The sequence below is a fragment of the Rhinolophus ferrumequinum genome, chromosome 14, assembly GCF_004115265.2.
Source record: "Rhinolophus ferrumequinum isolate MPI-CBG mRhiFer1 chromosome 14, mRhiFer1_v1.p, whole genome shotgun sequence".
Lineage (NCBI taxonomy): Eukaryota > Metazoa > Chordata > Mammalia > Chiroptera > Rhinolophidae > Rhinolophus > Rhinolophus ferrumequinum.
Window position 1 is genome coordinate 42,379,597 of NC_046297.1, and position 20,971 is coordinate 42,400,567.

Sequence of the window (20,971 nt, forward strand, 5' to 3'; positions counted from 1 at the left end):
ATGGCAACACCCCAGAGCAGGGTTTGACAGCCTGGCTCCTTGGTTGAATGTTAAATCAGTCCCTAGGAAACACTAGCAAAGCACTAATTTTGGTAACCCTTGACTGCATATAAGCAGTTGTATATAATAATGGCACTCTAGGGAATAGTATGCTCTTGTAAGAACCAAGGAAAGACTTTCATTGTTCTTACCAATTGGTGGTCCATCTGACATTCCTTCTTATGGGCTGCAGACTGTATTTTCTATAAAACAAAGCCTCAGGAGAGCTCCGTAAATGTCACATCTCCCAGTTGGGTTTTGCATGGAACGACAATACTGATACTCTAATTTGCTGATGGACGAGCTATACATAGTTAATAATTCACTTCCCTTTATTTAATAAATATTTTTGAGCATATTCCGTGGCCTGACATAGTACCTAGTGATACAAAGACTTGAGACTCATAGTCTGGTGGGAGACCACAGTCCACAAACAGATGTGCTGAGTGGTACAATGCGCTTCTCCCCTTGGCCCCTTTCACTCCACTCTGCATTCTAGCCCTCCTATTCCTGGACCAGCAGTCTTCTGCTTCAGGACCTTGTTTTTTGTTGTTGTTGTAGTTTGATTTGTTTGTTTGTGTGTTTACTGTTCTCTCATCCCCAGACACTTGATCCATCCTTCTCTTCATTCAGGTCCCTACACAAATGTCTCTTCCTTGGACTACCTGCCTATCTCAGCTAAAATAACAATCCTCCCTTTCCTTCCCAGCCTTTTATTCTCCTACTCTCATATCTCCTAACTCAGTTTAATTTGTCTTCATGATATTATCAGTAGTTGATGATAAGATAATGGTTGATTCTTATTTTTTGAAGTTTTATTTTCCCAACACAAAAGTGCTTTTTCCCCTCAGTATAACAAAAAATGAAATCTTATGTGTATTGAATAGTAAGTAGAAAATTTTTTTTTTACTTCCACTTGAAAAGTTATATTTTGTATAAAAGTTTACAAATAACGGTTTTTATTTCGATTTTTTTCAGTGTAAAAAAAGCTTTCATGGCATATTATGATGTAATGCTAATTGCTTGTAGGATAGTTAAATGTCAGTATTGAAACCTAATCTTTAGCTGCCATCTTGTAGATATGAACGAATGTTCACCAAACATGCATTTTGTATTTTGTTGCATTGTACACTGCTGCTAAAAAGCCAAGGAATTGACAAATGAAAGGTGAGACAATTAAGTTCACAAACTTTCCGCTGTGTAAGCGGACAGTAGAAAGTTCGCAAACTTAGTTGTCAGACCTTATTACTGTTTTTGTGTTAAATTTAGAAATGGCCTATGTAATATTTATCAATTGATACCTACAATACTGTTATGTTTAAGAGGACTTGACATTGTAGGGTATCCCACATATTAGCCTTGTGATTTTTTTTAAGTTGAGAAGTATAATAGAATTAATTCAAGTTTATTAACAATACTATAATGTTTAAGATAACTGGCAAATCACTGTCAAAATTTATTAGATTTTCTAGGTTGTTTGAGCATTGGGGAAGGTTATACTTGTTAGTCTAGCATTTGAGATGCTTAAAATTGAATATATGAAATGTATAAAGAGTTTGACATTTACAGAACTTGAACTAAGTTGTAAAAGGAGCTGGTGTTTACTTTGGAGATAGCCTTGATTCCCTCTTTCTCTCGCATCCCATTTCTGATCCATTGGCAAAGCCTGTGGCTCTTTCTTTAAAATATATTCAGAATGCTATCCCTTCTCACCTTCTCCTACTTCCGTCCTGGTCTAGCCAACATTATCTTTCACTGCTTCTACCCCCATCCTCTCCTCTAAGCCACATCCTATCATTCCTGTTCCAACCTTCTGGCAGCTTCCTTTCTCCCTTAGGGTACTAACTCCCTCCCACTGCTCCTACTTTTCTGACTCATCTCCTACTGCTCTCCCCCTAGCTCACTCTGGATTCATGGCTGAGCCAAGTAACCCCCGTGCTAGGGCCTTTGTACTTGCTGTTCCTTCTGCCAGAAGTTCTCTTTTCCCAGATGGCCACATGGCTCATCCCTTGCTTTCTTCTGCTATGTCACCTTCTCAGAGATGTCTTCCCTGACCATCCTATGCAAAACACTTCATGCCCTCCTCCAACCCCTTCACTTTCTGTCTCCCTTGGCTTGCTTCATTTTTCTTCATGGCACTTACCACTATCCAACAGATTATAGACATATTTTAAAAAGTGCCTTCAGGGGCGGTCATATGGCTCAGTTGGTTAGAGCGCGAGCTGTGGACAGTGCGGTTTGCTGGTTCAATTCCCGCATGTGATGGTGGGCTGCGCCCCCTGCAACTAAAGATTGAAAACTGCTACTGGACTTGGAGCTGAGCTGTGCTCTCCACAACTAGATTGAAGGACAACAAGTTGGAGCTGATGAGCCCTGGAGAAACACACTGTTCCCCAATACTCCCCAATGAAAAAATTAAAAAAAAAAAAAAGAAAAGAAAAAGCATTAAAAAAAAAAAAAGGTGCCTTCAAAGTCAGCAACAAAATTCACACTGACATGTCAAAGGGAGATTATATTACATTTATAATGGTTTCAGAGCTGATTGTTTTACATTTTTAACATTGAGTATTCCTATGTTAAAAAAAAAATAGAGCAGTGCTATGTAACTAATGAACACTAAGTGTTTACAACATGCTAGACATCATTCTAAGCACTTTATCCACTTAATTCTCACCAATGAGTTGGTTACTATTACGACCCCCATTTTTCAGGTAAGGAAGTTGTAGCACAAAAAGGTTAAGTGCCTTTCCTAAGATCACACAACCAGAGGTTGGCAGGGCAGTAATTCCAGGCCAGGCCACCTGGCTCCAAGGCCCAGGCTCTTCACCACTTAGCTAGGATATTTTATTAAAGGCTCCTTCCCTGTGAATCGCAGAGGAAAGGTCTAGGCTTGTCTCTGCCACAATTTGGACAAACGGCTTAACCTCCACTTTGACCTGCACAGGGGCTCCCTTTCATCTCTCAGTCTTGATGACCTGACTTTAGAGAACAGAATTTCCTGCCTATGAAAAGGGAACAGGAGAAAATTGACATAAAGGATCTGGCTCATAGGCCCATTTAGAACCGAGACTCTCTCTCTGGAAAAATTGGCATGCACACACAATTTTACAGACAGCTTCGGGAGGCTCCTAAATTCCCCCAAAGCCCCAGATCCTAGGTTAAGAACCTCTCATATGAACAATAAACCTCGGACCATTCTAAAGGAATGTTGGTCCTCTTTCTTTGAAGAAGTTTTTGAAGAAAAGGCTGGGTTTTACACGTTTGAAATTGTCCAGATGTGGTTCAATTGCAAGAAGGGAGAATGAGGGTCCTCGGTGCTTCCCAAGCCTCCTCGCTGTACATCTGAGTCACCTCGGGCAGAGGATTCTCAGCCTGTGCACTACTGACATTTTCAATGGTAGAATTCTTTGTTGTGTCGCTGCCCTGCCCATCGTAGGATGTTTAGCAGCCTCCCTGGCGTCTGTCCACTTGATGTCAGAAGCAAGCGGACAAAGTCACCCTGTTTGAGAACCACTGACATAAGAAAGCACTTAAAAAATAAGTCTTGTCCACACAAACATTTGTACCTGAATGTTCATAGCAGCATATTCATAATAGCCTAACACTGAAAACAACCCAAACTTCCAACAAATGATGGATTGATAAATAAAATATGGTATATCCATACAATGGAATATTATCTGGCTATATAAAAAATAGAATATTGATACATACTACCACATAGATGAACCCTGAAAACACTATATTAAGTAAAAGAATCCAATCATAAAAGACCACAAGCTATATGATTCTATTTATATGAACTGTCCAGAATAGGTAAATCTACACAGACAGAAAGTATGTTAGTGGTTGCCCGAGGCTGGGGTGATGGAGGGATTGGAGAGGAACAGCTAATGGGCACAGTGTTTCTTTCAAGGTGATGAAAAATGTTCTAAAATCAATCATGGGGATGGTTGCATAGCTCTGTGAATATACTAAAAACCATTGGCTTGTACATGTGAATTATATCTTGACCAAGCCTTTAACAAAAAGAAAAAAAAAAGAAGTCTCTGCTGCCCCCTCTCTCTTACTTCCTATCCCAGACCTATGGAATTAGGTTCTCCAAAGGACAGATCTTGAGAACTGGGCTTGTGTCTAAAGCTCCCCAAGTGATCAAGAGGCAACTGGCAGGTTCTCCAGTGTCGGAACCTCCACCAACCCCACTGTTCTCTCCAAATCTCAGGCTGAGAGACCTTTTTTTTTTAAGATAACATATGTATTTTTATTAAGATATAATTGTCAGATTAGTTTTAGGCATACAACATAATGATTTGATATTTGTACATATTGTGAAATGATCACCACAATAAGTCTAGTTAATATCTATCATACATAGTTACAAAAAAAATTTTCTTATGAGAATTTTTAAGATCCACACTCTTAGCAAATTTCAAATATACAGTACAGTGTTATTGACTGTTGTCACCATGCTGTACCTTACATCCCCATGACTTATTTATTTTATAGCTGGAAGTTTGTACTTTTTATCCCCTTCACCATTTCTCCCACCCTCCACCCCCACACCTCTGGCAACCACCAATCTGTTCTCTGTATCCATGAAGTCAGTTAACCAAATATCTCAATTGATCTGTTAACCAAATACCTCAATTCTTTCCTGTCTGCATCAATTTAGTGTCAGTTTACCTGTCTTAGAATATTAGATACAGAACACATCTTAGGCCTTGGAAAGTACAAGATGGGAGAATACACTTTAAAAGGTGACATTTGCAGAACAGGTGGAAGTTCAGGAACAGCCTTTCTCAAGGTAAGAGATCTGGTCACATCTTTTTCTTTTGTGTGTTGCCACCATAAAAGGATCCTGCTGCATCATTCGTTTCTCATCCTTTCATTGACCATTTTCAGTCGGTGGTAACAAATGTTGGCGAGGATGTAGAGAAAAGGGAATCCTAACACACTGTTGATGGGAATGTAAATTGGTGTAGCTATTATGGAAAACTGTATGGAGGTTCCTCAAAAAATTAAAAAGAGAACTACCTTATGACCCAGTAGTTATCCCACTTCTGGGTATACATCTGAAGGTAATAAAATCAGTTGGTGAAACAGTACACTGTGGTCATGTTACCACAGCCGCTCTGTTACCTTAACTGCTCTGGGTGGCAGGTGAATCTGAGGGCTCCCTCATCTTCTTTTGCTATTTCCCTCCTTATTAGATGGACTGTGACTCCTAGTGCTTCCTAAATACTCTGATAGGCTTGGGCTCCAATTCTGGCTTTCCCAGGCACTATGACATGTGATTTTCCTGCATTATTTTAATTACTTATCAAAACAATCCTATGAGAAACATTCTGTAATTATTAGGGTCCTCAGATGAGGAAACGGAGCCACCAAGAGCTTAGTCAATCTTCTTGAGGTCGATAGGGCATGAAAAGCCTATGTCCCAGTGCCTGGCATTGTAACCAGGTCACATTACCATGTACCTTATTCTCCAAGTCCTGTTCTGCTCTTTGATGATCAATTTAATTCATCCATGATAAGTATTTATGTCTTCTAATGACTCACTGTGGTAGGACTTTCAAGTAACACATCTGCATTTTCACAGGGACTTTCTAGCCATTAAACCATAGCCCCCAAACCCAAATCCCTAATGCTTGGGATTTCAAGTGCTCTGGCTGATTGGGGGTGGGGGGTACAATTGGGGCAGTGGCTCTTTCCAGGTTGCTCTCAAAGTACCATCTGGACACATAATAACATTAACTCCAGTTTACTGAAAGCCTTTCTGCTTGGCACTTTATGTATTTTATCTGTTTTAATCCTTCTAATAACCTGCAAGGGTATTATTATCCCCGTTAACAGCAGAGGAAACTAAGTAAGTCTCAGTGTCAGTGAGTAGAAGAGCCAAAATTCACAGCCAGGTCTTTCTGGCTCTTAATAGCATGCTGCCCCACCCCTTTCAGCAGTTAGCTAACTGAGAGTAGTTCTGAGCACTTTCTATCTTGTTATTTATGCCTATGCCACACCCTCTAATAAACCACTGTAAACCTCTCGAGGGACTGGATCGTATTCACTCTGGGTTCCCTGTGGTATCTGTGGTGCACATAGTAGCTGCATAATATATGTTTGTTGTAGGAATGAGTGGCTGGTTAGATTGGATGCTGCTTTTTGTTGCAGAGATGGACTCAGCCTTTGAGTGAAATACTGGAACCACACCCCAAGTCCTTGATAGCAGGTTCGGGCCACCTTTCCTATAGCAGATGGCAATGGGCACATGTGTGGTCTAATTGTAGTAGGCAAAATTTGCCGTGTCAAATACAACCTTAACTTGCCTTTAGGCTGATTGTTTTTTAAAGTCCTAACTCAATGTCTCTCCGAGACTCCTAGATCTTTTGACTCACTCCTGGGGTTAACTTGACTTAGCCAAGGGTCTTTCTGTTGCAGGTGACAAAACCCCAACTCAGACCAGCTTACATAAACTGGGGGGATTTATTGGCTCTCACAGCTGGGAATGACTTGGGGTTTGGAGAACTGAGGCTCCTGAGCTCAGGGGCCTGGGAATGGAACAAGGGATGCCACTCCAGCACGACCCTCCTTCCTCTCCACTTGCCAGGTTTCATTTTGCAGACAGGTAAGCACTATAAGGCAGGGGAGATTGTCATCTATGACCCAGAACCTGCCTCCCGGTAGCTCATAAGCCCAAAGAAAAAGAGGGCAGTATTCTTCCACCTTTGATTTGGGAAATTCTGGGGAAAGGCTCCAGTTGGCCCAACCTATGCTTGGTGCCCACCACTTGGACCAATTAATTCATTGTCAGTCATTCAACAAATATTGCAACTAAAATGACACCATATTTAGCTTCATGAAGCCAGTAATCTGTGCGGGAGACAAACATAAATCAATTGGCCAACAAGTGCAAAATTACACTGTGACAAGTGCACTGAGAAAGAGATAGATGGTGATATGAGAGTGTACAAGAGGATTTGACCTTGGAGGTCAGGGAAAGCTTCCGTAAATAAATGATTTTGAGCTAAAATCAAAACGATGAGTAACCTAGGCGAAGAGTTAAGGCAAGGGCAGTTAGGGTGAAAAGAGCAATATGTACAGAGCAGCATATTAACACTGTGGTCTGGGGCTGTAAGAAGCCGGAAGTAGCCAGAATGGAAATATCCTGCAGAGAGGAGTGCAAGTGAGACAGGAGAAATGGGGAGGGAGCAGTCCATGAAGTGCCTGGTGGACCACATTAGGGACTTTTGTCTTTATCCTAAGGCCATGAGAAGCCAGGATAGAAATAGGGAATGGGTGGGGTGTCACAATCATATTTGTCCTTTGAAAGAATAACTCCAGCTGCAATAGACCGGATGGAGGTGGCCCAGATGAATGTGGGAACATCCAGTCGGAGGCTGTACAGTTGTTCAGGAGAGAGATGATAACAGCTGGGATTAGGTTGGTAGGAGGAATGGACAGGAAAGAAATCTAGGAGACTGAGTGGCAGGACTTGACAGCCAGATATGGCAGGTGAGTGAGAGGTTGGTATCAAGGATGAGCTCCTGCTTTCTAGCTTACTCAACAATGTCCAAAGGGGTACAGGACTAAGGTTGGTCTGGTTAGATCATAATTTCACCCCTATAGGCAGGATCAAGCACTGTAGCTTATCAAACCTACTAGATTCACCTGGAATGGGGGAGAAATTTCCTGAAGGAAAGGGGGTACTATTGCCAGGAAGAGAAAAATGGAAAAATCAGCTGAACAGACCAGACCCAGCTGTAGCTCCCACAGCCCACTGCAGAGATAACACAAAGGGTCCAGTCTCTGACCTTCGTGAGATGATGGCAATAAGCAGCATGCTTATGTTTGCCACTAATCATCAATTTGCATATGCCATCAGGGCAGATACCAAGAAACATGATCCTGCTGCTCAGGCGGCCCCTCAGATTGTCAAGTTCACTGTCATAGGCACACACCTGTAGGGGGCACTGTTACTCTTCTCATGCACTTCTCTGGTCTCTGAGGTGGCCTACCAGGTGTCATTTTGGCCCCAGCTTAAATCAGAGGTTAAAAGGGCAGACAGATTAGTTCCAACAGTTCCAGCCAAACTGGGATGTGGCAGAAGGAGCTAAAGCAATGTTGCGGCAGCCGGGGAACATCTAGTCCTACTTTTGCATAAACACCCACAAAAACACACACACTCACATGCTCCTTGGCATTCTTTAAATCTTTCCCATCATGTCAGGGAGACATGGATCTTAAGAAGAAAAAATGCTCTTTGTTTATCTTAGACATTTCCTTCAGTGGTACCTGGGAACCATTGGCAAGTATGTTAGAATTATAAACCAAAATGATAAGCCAGTGAGGAGGTTAAAAATAACAAGAACTGGTCTTTCAAGGTCCCCTAAGGTACTCAGCAAAACCGGTTGTATTAATGACAAAGTAAAAGAAGCCAAATTGCCCAGGATGTTTGTCTAAGAAAATGATAGTGTCGCTTTTTGTGTATCTAGTGACGGATGTGGCCTTGCCAGGGTTTGCTAAGTACTTATAAAGGGACAGTGGTGGCTGCAGGCTTTATCGTGGAGAGGATGTGTCAAAGTCAAACACTATATCTAGCACATTGGGTTTTTCGGTTTGTTTTTCTTTTTTGAAATATTGTTTTAAAATGTGTTGGAAACAGTTCAAGTAGTTAGGAAGGGAAACCAACTCAAGGAAAGAAAAGATACTGTGCCACAAAATAATAAACAGACAAATCCTAAGTATTTGTCACAAGGGTGTTAAATAATAGTGGAGCTAGTTGCAATGTCTCTAAACTGGTGGGAATGTTGGCCTGAAAGGATTAAGTAAACTGAAGCATTTCCAAATTGGTGGTTTCTGTACTTCTTGTGAAACAGATCTCTGGGCCCAAGCCCTCTGTCAGGATTGGCAGCCGTGTCCAGGAAATTTGGGTCTTTGCTCCTCGTAGTTCTGCTCAGTAATAAGAACTACTGTTTATGGAGAGCTTACTATGGGCCAGGTGCTCCAAGAGCTTTTCATGGGTTGTTTCCATTACATCTTCACAACAACCTGTGAGGTAGCTCTATACTCATCCCCATTTTAACATAAAGGCATGGAGGCCTAATGAGCCCTTTAATCAATGGGCTAATTTACTGAAAGTTAATTAAAGTGGCCATAATGTCCTGAAAGCCCAAACCTGGTAAGTGATAGTGCTGGGTTTGAATCTGGGAAGTCTGTTTCTAGAGTCTGCCCTTTCTAGAGTCGAGAGTCTGCCAGCTGAGCTACTGCGCCTTCCACACCTTTATTCTATCTTGTCGCTCCTGAATTTTGGCCCTAGCTCCAGACTGGGGCCAGGCAGAAGGTAGGGTGGGCAGGCATGATAGTAACAAGAGTATATATGGAAGGAAGATTTTACCTTTATGCTTCAACTCTGAGTTAACCACGGTGACCTCCCTGCTGTCCACCTTTGGGTGATTGGTAGCTGTGCCCAGTGCTGGCTGCTTGTGCCAACAACTTCCCAGAATGTTGAGAGGACATAGAGGAGCAGGGGGGGCAGAGACTCATGAACCCTAACCAATATCTACCATTCCCTTTCGTCCTTAGAAACAGAACACCCATTTTATTCCAGGTGGCAAAGGGCCCAAATGAGACTAGATTTCCTTGTCTCCCTTGCATGCAGCCATGTGACGAAGTTCTAAGAAATGAGATGTTCTCAGAATTGTTGTGAGAGTCTTCTGGGATTAAAGGAAGTTGACTCAACAGGGAGGTGAGTGTTTTTGTGTCCTTTCTAATGGCTGAGATGCAGTTGTAATGGCTGGTCCCCTAACAACTGGCTTAGACACTAAGGTCATTTACTCTAGGTGGGCAGTGCTTCTCAAACTTTAATGTGCGTATGAGCCACCTGGGGATTCTGTTAAATATGCAAACTCTGATTCAGTAGGTCTTGAGTATATTCCCTAGCACTTTTCACTGATAGAGCTTAAGGACATCAACCTTCTAAAGATATACGACTACACCTGTCACTCAGATCTAGGCTTCTAAATGCTATTTTTCACTAAAAGAAACCAGGGCTCCTTGGAGAACTGGATGATTGTAGGGCCGGAGCAGGAAAAATATAAGAAAACTTGGATGGGCGGCCAGATGGCTCAGTTGGTTAGAGTGCAAGCTCTGAACAACAGAGTTGCCGATTCGATTTCCACATGGGCCAGTGAGGTGTGCCCTCCACAACTAGATTGAAGAAAATGAGCTTCCAGAGGAGCGGCCGGATGGCTCAGTTGGTTAGAACGTGAGCCCTTAACAACAAGGTTGCTGGTTCAATTCCCGCATGGGATGGTGGGCTGCGCCCCCTGCAACTAAGATTGAAAACAGCGACTGGACTTGCATCTGAGCTGCGCCCTCCACAACTAGATAGAAGGACAATAAGTTGGAGCTGATGGGCCCTGGAGAAACACACTGTTCCCCAATATCCCCCAATTTTAAAAAAACAAACAAACAAAAAAAAAACAGAAAGAAAACCTGGAACAACCTGTGCCCCAAAGCAAGAAAATGCTCAAAAAATAATGGGAACTTGTGAAAAGGACAAAGACTCCAGCTTGAAGGAACTGCCACTAGTCACATCATAGACAATTTGAGCACTAAAATTAATTAATGATAGTAACAGTGAATAAAGTAGGAAGCAATGAATCCATACAGATATTTTAAAATCAATGAGTAAATGGAATGTTTGTTGAGATAATGAGTATTTACATAGTTTCATAGTAACTCCCTACAAAATATTTATCAATTACAAAGGAAAAATAGCAGCTTTGTGGTGCCAGATACCAACTTAATCAAGTGTTCAAAATGAACATCATCAGTAATGGGATAAATCGAGAGCCATGGGCTGCCTAACAGGATGGTGAGAAGAAAAGATGCGTCAACTCTACGACATTTTCACCAAAAACATACAATCTCAATCTTATAAGGAATCATTAGACAAATCCAAACTGAGGAATATTCTACAGAATAACTGGTCTGTAATGTTCACAAGTGCCCAGGTCATGAAAGTCAAGAATAGACTGAAGAATTGCTCCAAATTGAAGGAGATAAACAGGCATGACAACTAACATGCTTTTAAACTACAGTCGTTAGCTATAAAGGATATTATTTGAAACAATCGGAAAAATGTAAATGGGGTCTGAGGATTAGACGGTAGTAATGTATCAGTGACTTGGATGGTGATGTCATGGTCTTATAGGAGATGTCTTTTATAGAAAATAGACACTAAAATATTCAGATTGAGGGGCATCTGGTTGGCAACTTACTCTCAGTTTAGAAAAAAAATTCTTTGTACTGTATTTCCACCTTTTCTATAACTTTGTGATTGTTTCAAAGTAAAAAGTTAAACTTGATGTAAAAAATAGCATGCTTAACAGTACAGCAGGACATTTTGATCGAGCTATCCGTGCTGAGCATATTTTGATTTGGAGGCGGGGATATGGATATGATTGTTTTGATTTGGCCATGTCAAAAATCTCTTGTTTGGAAATGTAAACATTATTCTTTTAGGGTGCAATAGACATTTCTGAGTTTTACATAATCCAAAATTCCCCATCCCCAATCCCTCCCACATCTAGTAATGAAGGGCTTTCACTTTCTGCTTTATGCTGAATTGGTATTTAAGAGGAACTATGATTTTTTAAGTAAGTGAAAGGACAAAACAATAAAGACACTTTAAAAAAAAAAACATGCCATGGGTGAAGGTGGTCAAAAGGTACAAACTTCCAGTTACACATAAGTCCCAGGGATATAATATACCGCACCATGACTATAGTGAATAATACTGCATTATACATTTGAAAGTTGCTAAGAGAGTAGATCTTAAAAGTTCTAATCACAATAAAAAAAATTGTAATGCTGTGTGGTGATGGGTTAACTAGACTTATTGTGGTGATCATTTCACAATATATATAAATATTGAATCATTATGTTATACACCTAAAACTAATATAATGTTATATGTCAATTATATCTCGATTAAAATGTCATAATTGGGTTCACTCTAAGGTTTTGTTGTTTGATGCCCCTCCACACCCTGACTCCAGCAATCAGAACAGGGTTTAACAATATTAAGTGTTGCATTGCATTACTGAGTACTAACAGAGGACCCAAATAGCAAGAACCATATAAGAAAGAGCCACATGATCTAGAGGTGTCCTCTGGGCATCAGTCACAAAATTGAGATGCCAGACAAGCGTACAACCTCCTTTTTGGAAGATACCAGCACTTGGAGCAAGATGGAGGGAAAGTGGAGGAGGGAAAGTGGAAAGATCACCACCACCGGCCTCCGTCCCTGCAGTGCACTTCAGGAGGCTTCTAGCTGTGTGCCAAATCAGCAGCCTGCCTCTCAGGGTGAAGCTCCAGAACAAGCAAACAGGCCTTCTTCACAGAAAGCATAGGGGTGTATTTTATTCTGCTGTCTGCACAGTGCCCCAGGGTGGTAGCTGGCTAAGAAATGTCTTGTCATTTATTCCAGTCCCATGGGACTGGGAATGTAAGCCTCACTGGCCACCAGATCTCGGTGATCAAGTGGCATCCCCTGGGTGGCAGTCACAAAACCAGGGCACCAGACACATGTACAAGCTCCTCTCTGGAAATACTGGCACTCTAGAGAGCAGCAGAGGTAGAGTGCAAAGACAGTGCCTGCCTTTCGGGGCCTGGAGAGAATTACAGCGGACCCTTACATGTGTGTTTAATTAGAAGCCTGTTCCTCAGGCTGCAGCTACGAAGATAAGCTAATGGGCCTCTTTCACAGTAAGGCTGGATGCCTTGGTCTGTTGCCTCTCTCGTTGTGCCCAGGGGATGGTAGGCTTTTAAGAACACTCTCGGGCGCCGGATGGCTCAGTTGGTTAGAACACGAGCTCTGAACACAGGGTTGCCGGTTTGATTCCCACATGGCCAGTGAGCTGCGCCCTCCACAACTACATTGAAGGACAACGACTTGGAGCTGATGAGCCCTGGAGAAACACACTTGTTCTCCAGGTGTATGTTCCCCAATATCCCTCAATAAAAACTTTAAAAAAAAAAAAAAAAAAAAAAAAAGAACACTCTCTCTACTGTTTACAGTCCTGTGGAACTCCTGAGCATAAACCCACTGGCCACCACAGCCAGACATTCTGGAGGTGTCCCCTGGTGGAAGCCACAAAAATTGAAGCATTAGAGGAGAGTATAAGCTTCTTTCCCAGAGATACCAACAAGCTGGAGTGAAGCAGGAAGAGTGCAAAGATGGTGCCCACCAGCCTCTGTCTCTGAAGAGTACCCCAGCAGGCCCCTAGATGTGTATTAAATGCCTGCCCCATAGGCTAATGCTTTAAGTTATGCAAATAAGCCTTTTTTCACAGGAAGTCTAGGTGCCTCTCAGTTCAGGTGCCTCTGTGCTGGTCCCTGGGTTTGGGTGAGTCCAAACACATGAAACCTTTAGGAATCATTTTCAGTTCACTATATCCTTGTGGTTATTGTGGATGCAAGCCACATTGGTTGTCAAAGCTAGATGGTGGGGGGGGTGTTCATTTCTCAGGTGAAGGTGCCTGATGTGAGGTTCAAACTGTTCACTCCTTAGGGAGTTCTGAATTTTGAATTGCCTCCTGATTCAGCATCAGGGGTGGGGTTTACGAATCTGACAATTAAGTTTGCAAACTTGTTGAAGCAATGTTGCTAACTTTTTTTTGTATCAGAGGGATTATTCATTATGAATTTGTACCAACTGGACAAACAGTTAACCAAGTTTACTATTTGGAAGTGCTGAAAAGGCTGCGTGAAAAAGTTAGACGACCTGAACTTTTCTCCAACAATTCATGGCTCTTGCATCACGACAATGCACCAGCTCACACGGCACTACTCTGTGAGGGAATTTTTAACCAAATAACTGTATTGGAACACCCTCCCTACTCACCTGATCTGGTCCCCAATGACTTCTTTCTTTACCCAAAATAAAGGAAATATTGAAAGGAAGACATTTTGATGACATTCAGGACATCAAGGGAAATACAACGACAGCTCTGATGGCCATTTCAGAAAAACAGTTCCAAAATTGCTTTGAAGGGTGGATAGGCACTGAAGTCAGTGCATAGTTCCCAAGGGGAGTACTTCGAGGTGACCATAGTGATATTCAGCAATGAGGTATGTAGCGCTTTATCTAGGATGAGCTCGCAAACTTAATTGTCAGACCTCGTGTAGTGAAATTGTGTCTCAGCCTGCTACCTGCTTTGAAATGGGGTGGTTTTTTGTTTTGTTTTGTTTTGGTTTTCATTTGCCAAATGTATAGGAGTCACTCAGCTAGTTTTTGTTTTTTTCAGAGGAAATGGTTCCATATGTAGATGTAGATAGGTGTGCCCATGGAAGGAGGGAGTTCAGGATCTTCCTACATCATCTTAAACCTGAACCCCACAAGTTTGGCTTTTGTAAATTACACATATAAATGCTAACACCCAGTGTTTATCTTTCTCTAACTTATCTCACTTAGCATAATGTCCTCAAGGTCTATCCATGTTATCACAAAATGGCAGAATGTTCTTCTTTCTCATGGCTAAGTAATATTCCATTGTGTGTATATAATCACATTTATCCATTTATCTGTTGGTGGGCACTTACGTTGCTTCCATATCTTTGTTATTATGAATAATGCTGCAATAAACATGGGAGTGCATATATATTTAAATATCTTGTTTTCATTTCCTTTGTGTATATACCCAGAAATAGAATTGCTGGATCATATGGTAAATATATTTTTAATTTTTGAGGAACCTCCATATTGTTTCCCATAGTTTGCTTAACCAATTTCCTTCCCACCAACAGTTTTACAAGGGTTCCTTTTCTCCACATCCTCACCGACACTTGTTACCTCTTGTCTATTTAATAATAGACATTCTAAAAGAGCATAGTGATATCTCATTGTGGTTTGATTTGCATTTCTCTGATGAATAGTGATGGTGAGCATCTGTTCATATACTTGTTGGCTATTTAGATGTCCTCTTTGGAGAAATGACTATTTTGCTCCTCTGCCCATTTTTTATTGGATTGCTTTTTTATTGAGTTATGTGAGTTTCTTATATATTTTGATATTAACCCCTTATTAAATACATGTTACCCTTTCTTTTTGTTGATTGTTTTCTATATAGAAGGTTTTAAGTTTGATGTAGTTCTATTTGTTGATTTCAGCTTTTGTTGTTTGTGTTTTAATGTCACATCCAAACATCATTGCCAAGACCATTGTTAAGGAGGTCTTCCCTATGTTTTCTTCTAGGAGTTTTATGGTAATAGGTCTTAATATCTACGTCTCTGAACAATTTTGAATTAATTTTTGTGTATGATGTAAGATAGAGGCCCAATTTCATTTTTCTACATGTATTTATCCAGTTTTCCCAGCATCATTTGTGAAGAGATTAGTCTTTCTCCATTGGGTGTTTTGGGGCTCTCTTGTTAAATATTAGTTGATTGTGGGGATTTAATTCTGGGCTCTCTATCCTGTTCTATTGATCTCTGTGTCCTATTTTATGCTAAGACCATGCTGTTTTAGACCATACTATAGCTTTGTAGTATACAGTTGACCCTTGAACAATGTGGGTTTGAATTACAAGGGTCCACTTATATTCCTGGATTTTAAAAGTCAACTGTATTTTTGATTCACAGTTGAGAATTTGCATATGCAGAGGGTAGACTTAAGTTACACATGGAATTTTTATTATTTAAATAATAATACCCCTAATCCCTGTGTTGTTTAGAGTCAGTTGTAGTTTGAAATCAGGAAGTGTGACACCTCCGATTTATTTTTGTTTCTCAAGATTACTTTGGCTCTTCAGTCTTTTGTGGTTCCATACACAGTTTAGAATTTTTTTTTCTATTTCTATGAAGAATGCCAATGGAGTTTTGATAGGGATTAAGTTGAATCTATGGATGGCTTTGGGTAGTATTAACATTTTAATAATTAATTCTTCCAATCCATGAACACAAGATGTCTTTCTATTTGTGTTTTTGATTTCTTTGAAAAAAAGTCTTATAGTTGGGCAGATGGGTGGCTCAGTTGGTTAGAGCGCGAGATCTGGGCAACAGGGTTGCCAGTTCAATTCCCACATGGGCCAGCGAGCTGCGCCCTCCACAACCAAAATGAAGACAATGAGCTGCCACTGAGCTCCCGGGCAGCTGGATAGCTCAGTTGGTTGGAGCGCATGCTCTCAACCACAAGGTTGTCGATTTGACTCCCTGCAAGGGATGGTGGGCTGTGCCCCTGCAGCTAAGATTGAACAAGGGTAACTGGACTTGGAGCTGAGCTACACCCTCCACAACTAAGACTAAAAGGACAACTTGACTTGGAGCTGATGGGTTCTGGGAAAAATACACTGTTCCCAATAACACCTAAGAGTCCTGGAAATACACACACTGTTCCCCAGTGAGTCCTGTCCACACCCCAATAAATCTTTATTGGAAAAAAAAAAGTCTTTTAGTTTCTGTTGTAAAGTCTTTCACTTCCTTGATTAAATTTAGTACCAGGTATTTTATTGTTTTTGTTTCTATTGTGAATGTGAAGTTTTATTTGTTTTTAGATGTTTCATTATTAGTCTATAGAAATACAACTAATTTCTGTTGGTTAATTTTATATCTACAGCTTTATTGTTTCTTATCTTAAAGAAAAAGCTTTCAATTTTTCACCACTGAGTATGAGGTTAGCTGTGGCCTTGTCATATAGGCCTTTATTATGTTGCGGTATACTTTCAATACTTGTTGCCACACAGCAGCCTACCGGTCTGTCCCCTTGTACCTACCCCTAAAGAAAGGAGCATCTGTGAGACTAATCCTTTCAGGGACTTTGCTTCACCTTGGCTTACACCTTATGTCTCCCTGTTAGGCCCAGGGGATGGCTGGTCAGCCAATGATGGGTAAGATTCCCCACAGGGGGAACAACCCAAGCCAGGCGCAGCCACGTGGGGACCAACAGAGAACCCACGGGGTTGGTAGAGGTGGGCATAGACCCCCACCATCCTCCAGCTAAGGAGAGCTTCTGCCTTTGTAGCTGCATCCTTCCCACAACCTGCTTGGGAAGAGATTCAATGATGTGATAACAGTTCTCCATCTATTCATATCAGTAAGTTTCAGCATAAAGGTTTTGTCCCTTGGGCGGGGTACATCCTGAAACTGACGGTTCCGCTGCTGGAGGCAATGGTAATTAGTTCGAATCAGTTTCCTAGTATAATGTGTGAAATTCACAGACTGTGGAGAAAACAATGTTACTTTCTTGTGTGTGCATCAATAAAAACCACAAGGCGGCCCCGATTCGGGGCTCTCAGTGCTTTGAGGCTGTGAGATCCGTGGCCCCCTGTTTCATAACTTTCTTGATTTCTGTTTCTTTCTTAGCCCTTCGCCGCCCCTTCTCGTTTGCTCACTGCCTGTGTTGCGCTGGACACGACAAACTCAATCTGTTGAAGGTTTTATCATATTTTGTCAAATACTTTCCTGAATCTATTATGATGACCACGTGATTTTTATCTTTTATTCTATTAATGTGATGTATTGTATTTATTGATTTGGATATGTTGAACCATTCTTGCATCCCAGTGATAAATCCCACTTGCTCGTGTTGTGTAATCCTTTTAATGTGTTCTGGAGTTTGGTTTGCTATTATTTTCCTGAGAATTTTTGCATCTACACTTAACAGGGATATGGAGCTATAGTTTTCTTATATTGCCCATATCTGGTTTTGGTATCAGGGTAATGGTGGCTTCATAGAATGAGTTTGGAAATGTTCTGTCCTCTTCAATGTTTTGGAAGAGTTTGAAAAACTTGGCATTAATTCTTCTTTAAACGTTTGATAGAATCACCAGGTAAGATTTCTGGTCCCGAGGTTTCCTATATTTGGAAGTTTTATTATGCATTCAATCTCTTTACTCATTATTGGTTGTTAAGATTTTCTGTTCTTCTTGATTTAGTTTTGGTAAATTGTGTGTTTTAGGAATTTATCCATTTCTTCTAGATTATCTAATTTGTTGGTATATAATTGTTCATAGTAGTCTCTTATGATGCTATGTATTTCTGTAGTTTCAGTTGTACTATCTCCTCTTTCATTTTTAATTTTATTTATTTGAGTCTTATCTCTTTATTCTTAGTCTAATTAATGGTTGTCAATTTTATTTATCTTTTTTGAAAAACTAGCTCAGTTTTGTTGATCTTTTCCATTGTTTCTGTGGTCTCTATTTTATTTATTTTTGCTCTGATATTTCCTTCCTTCTAACTTTGGGCTTAACTTGTTCTTTTTCTAATTCCTTGAGGTATAAAGTTAGGTTGTTTATTGGAGATCTTCTCATTTCTCAATATATGTATTTACTACTTTAAACTTTTCTCTGAGAACAGTTGCATAATCCCATAGAAATTGATATGTTGGTTTCCAATTTCATTTGTTTTGAGATAATTTTTTATTTCCCTTTTGATATTTCTTTGACCCATTGTGTGTTATTTAGTTTACACATATTTGTTTATTTTCCAGCTTTTCTCTTTCTGACTTCTAGTTTCATTCCATTTGGTCACAAAAGATAGTTAATGTGATTTCATTATTTTAAAATTGCTAAGCTTTGTTTTGTGTCCTATCATATATCCATTCTGAAGAAGATTCTGTGTACTCTTGAGAAGAAAGTGTATTCTGCTACTTTGGGATGGAATGTTCTTATGTCTATTAAGTCCATTTGGTCTAAAGTATAGTTCAATTCCAACATTTCTTTGTTGATTTTTTTTTTGAATGATCTATCATTTGCTGACAATCAGGTATTGAAGTCCCTTACAATTATTGTGTTGTTGTCTATTTCTCCTTCAGATTTGTTAGTATTTGCTTAATATATTTAGGGCTCCAATGTTGGGTACATATATATTTATGATTGTTATATCTTCTTGATGGAGCAAACCCTTTATCATTATATAATAACCTTCTTTGTCTCATTATCTTTTTTTGCCTTAAAGTCTATTTTATCTGATATAAGTATGTTTACCCTGCTTTGTTTTGGCTTCCACTTGCATGGAAACCTTCAGTTTGAGCCTATGTGTATCTTCAGAATTGAGATAGGTCTCCTTCGAACAGCATATATTTGGGTCTTGTTTTTTTTTAAATCCATCAGCCACTTGTGCCTTTCGATGATAATTTAATTCATAGATAGAGATTATTGATATGTTAGGACTTAACTACTGCCATCTCGTTGTTTGACTTCTCATTGTTTTGTATCTCCATGATTTCTCTTTTCCTCTGTTTCTTCCTACCTTTGTAAATTGATGGTTTTTCATGGTGCTATGTTCTGTCTCCCCACCCCTCCCCCTTTATTTTATTTCATGCAATAAAATAAAATAAAAGCAAAGATTTTTGCTTTGTGGTTACCGTGAGGCTTAACTAAAGCATCTCATAGATAAAACAGTCCATTTTATGCTGGTAGCAACTTATCTTCACTCACCTATAAAGTCTTCACCCTTTTATTCCTCCCTTTCTGTATTTTTGATGTCACAATTTACCACTTTTTGTGCTGTGTGTTTGTTAAATACATAGCTACAGTATTTTTTTTTAATACTCTTCCTTTAACATTTATAGTAGTTAACTGGTTAACCCACCATTCTAATATAGAGTTACAGTTTTCTTTTGACTTTGTTTTCTTACCTTTACCAGAGTATTTTATACTTTCATAAGTTTTCACGTCTTGATTAACATTTTCATTCAGCTTAAAGAACTTCTTTCAGCATTTTTTGCAAGGCAGGTCTGGTGGTGGTGAACTCCCCCAGCTTTTGTCTCGGAAAGCTTTTTATTCTTATATCTGAAGGATAACTTTGCCTGATAAAGTATTCTTGACTGTTATCCTTTTATCTTTGGGAACTTTGAATATGTCATTCTGTTATCTCCTACTCTCTCTACTCTGCAGAGTGTCTGCTGAAAAACAGACTGCTAGACTAATGGGAATTCCTTTGTAGGTTATTTTTTTTGTCCTTGTTGGCTGCCTTTAAGATTCTTCATCTTTGATTTTTGACAGTTTCGTTATATTTCTTAGAGAAGGTCTTTTTGCACTGAAATAATAGGGTGTTCTATTAACTTCATGGATGTGTATGTTCAAGTCCTTCCCCAGTTTGGGGAAGTTCTCAGCTATTATTTCTTTAAATAATCTCCCTACCCTCTTCTCCCGGTACACTAATTATTCTTATATTTGTCTTTCTGATTAAATCAGATAGTTTTCATAGGGTTTCTTCACTTACTTTAGACCTTGGTTCTCCAAAAAATAATTTAATTTCTGTATTCATATTCTTTAAATCACTTATTCTTTCTTCCATGTGGTGCACCTTGTTACCAATGTTCTCTATGGCCTTCTTTATCTCATTTAATTCATCAGCTCCAGAATTTCTGTTTGGTTCTTTTTATAATCTCTGGTAAAGACTGCTTTTATTCATTAATTTTATGCCCATGTTCATTGAGTTGTCTTTCTGAGTTTTCTTGAAGCTCATTAAATTTTTTCATAAAAGCTATTTTGACTTCTTCATCAGTTAGATCACAGTATTCTGTGCCTTTGCGTTCAGTTGCTGTAGAATTATTTTCTTTTTTGATACCGTATTTCCTTGATTATTCAGTGTTTTGTAGGTATGCATTTCTGTTTTTCGCAATTTTGAAGTAGAAGACACTTTCTTACTAAGGTTTTTCTGTCCTCTTTGATTCTTACAATTCAACAGACTGGCTATAAAAAAAAAACTTTCTTTTGTATTCCAAGACTGTGGCAACTATAGCTCTAAGTTTGTGGTTACTCACTTGCCCTAGAGCTTGGCCTATTATCTGAACATCCACTATGTCTACTGGAGCTGGGCTCATGGGATGCACTCAGGAGTGCACACAAGGAGCTGGCAGACAAGTAGAGGGAGGTGTAGGTTTGGCACTTGGGGCATTGGGGGTGCCCCACATGTTGGTGAGGGGATC